Source organism: Lolium rigidum, chromosome 3, assembly GCF_022539505.1.
Source record: "Lolium rigidum isolate FL_2022 chromosome 3, APGP_CSIRO_Lrig_0.1, whole genome shotgun sequence".
In the NCBI taxonomy this organism is placed as follows: domain Eukaryota; kingdom Viridiplantae; phylum Streptophyta; class Magnoliopsida; order Poales; family Poaceae; genus Lolium; species Lolium rigidum.
Genome location: NC_061510.1, coordinates 146,717,533 through 146,719,688, shown reverse-complemented (window position 1 = coordinate 146,719,688; position 2,156 = coordinate 146,717,533). Strand labels below are relative to the sequence as shown.

The window sequence follows — 2,156 nt, the reverse complement described above, 5'->3', positions numbered from 1 at the left end:
GTTGTTTAATGATGGAAATGAATGTTCCCAAATTCCTATGGGGTGAAGCTGTGATGACTGCTGCATATTTGATCAATAGGATGCCAACAAGAGTACTTGGTGATAAAACACCTATAGAATGTTTAACTGGTAAAACAACTTATGTGGTCCCACCAAAGGTGTTTGGGTGTGTATGCTTTGTAAGAGATCATAGGCCGTCTATGGGTAAGTTGGACCCAAGGGCTTTAAAATGTGTATTTGTTGGGTATTCTGGTAAGAAAAAGGGGTATAAATGCTGGTGCCCATCAGAGAGGAGAATGTTTATCAGCATGGATGTTACTTTTAGAGAGAATGCACCCTTTTATGGGGAACGAACTGACTTGACTGATGTCTTCCCTGATTTGTTCAATGATGATAGCTCAGATGGAGTCTTGAGGACAGGGGGAGATGAGAGAAGAGAAGACAATGATGCAACTTCACAGAAGATGATTATTGGAGTAATTCCAACTGGAGATGAGCCTGATGGTAGAGATGAAGATACATCAAATGCTGAACAAGATCACACTCAGGGGGAGCAGCAAGTATATCAACCTGAAGGGTCAAGATGGCGGAAAAACCTTCAGGTTTATTCCCGAAGACACCGAGTAGAGAAGGATCAGGTGCAGGGAGAGGAAGATATTTTATTGAGACAGAGTTCTGAAACTCAAGGCTACTCAGACATACAAGAGCCGAACTCGAGTCCTTCTGCAAGTGATGGTATAATCTCTCCTCCACATGATGATTTAGATCTCCCTATAGCTCTAAGAAAACAATCTCGCACTACTGCTGGTAAATTACCATCAAACCTGTCCCAATATGATGTCTCTAATTATGTTTCATATTCATCTATGGGCCCCCAATACAAAGCATTCATAGCAAGCATCGGACTCTACTTTACCTATACCACGTAACTGGCAGGAAGCAAAACAATACCCAGAATGGAGGAAAGCTATGATGGAGGAGATGGAGGCACTTGACAAAAACAATACTTGGGTACTTACTACACTTCCTCCTAATAGAAAGATTGTTGGTTGTAAATGGGTATTTACTGTAAAACAAAATCCAGATGGTAAAGTGGAAAGATATAAAGCTAGATTGGTGGCAAAGGGCTATAGCCAAACTTATGGAGTGGATTATGGTGAGACTTTCGCACCAGTGGCAAAAATGAACACTATTAGGGCCGTTATATCTATTGCAGTAAACAATGAGTGGAAATTGTTTCAAATGGATGTAAAGAATGCCTTCCTTCATGGAGATCTACATGAAGAAGTTTACATGGAGATTCCTCCAGGTTTTAATAGCAGAGAAACTGTCGGTAAAGTATGCAGGTTAAAAAAATCTCTTTATGGGCTCAAACAATCTCCTAGAGCTTGGTTTGGGAGGTTTAGGAAGGAAATATGCTCTATGGCTATCGACAAAGCAATGCAGATCACACCCTCTTTTTTAAACACCGAGGTGGCAAGATTGTTATTCTTATTGTGTATGTTGATGATATTGTGATCACAGGTAATGATGATGATGGGATAGCATGCTTGAAGAAGATGTTGGCAAAATCATTTGAAGTCAAGGATCTGGGTTTTCTTCACTATTTCCTAGGCATTGAGGTTGTATATGGACCACAAGGTATTTATCTATCCCAGCGAAAATATGTGCTTGATTTACTTGCTGAGACTGGGATGCTAGGGTGTAAACCAGCTTCCACACCTATAGAGCTGAATCATCATACTCGTGCTGACCTGGGTGACACACTAGATAAAAAAAATTACCAGAGACTTGTGGGGCGCTTGATTTATTTATCACATACTAGACCAGATATTGCATATGCTGTTAGTATCGTCAGTCGATATATGCATGATCCCAGAACCAGTCATATGGATATTGTAAAACGAATCTTGAGATATCTTAAAATCTGCCCTGGGAAGGGAATTCTGTTTTCCAGGAACAGGCATCTAAAAATAGAAGGGTACACAGATGCAGATTGGGCTGGGTGTTTGGATGATAGAAAATCCACCTCTGGGTATTGTATGTTCATCGGTGGTAATTTAGTGAGCTGGAGGAGTAAAAAGCAAAGTGTTGTTGCAAGGTCAACAGCGGAAGCGGAATTTAGGTCTATGGCCCTCAGGATTCTGTGAATTAAT

The 2,156-nt window shown here is 40.7% G+C and overlaps 1 long non-coding RNA gene across 1 annotated transcript; it reads left to right on the top strand.

Moving 5' to 3' along the window:
- The first annotated feature begins 389 nt into the window (after positions 1 to 389).
- Positions 390 to 1,956, top strand: LOC124702462. The gene is made up of 3 exons (XR_007002506.1): positions 390 to 735; positions 937 to 1,011; positions 1,525 to 1,956. It is a non-coding gene; the product is annotated as an uncharacterized LOC124702462 (long non-coding RNA).
- Positions 1,957 to 2,156: the final 200 nt, after the last annotated feature.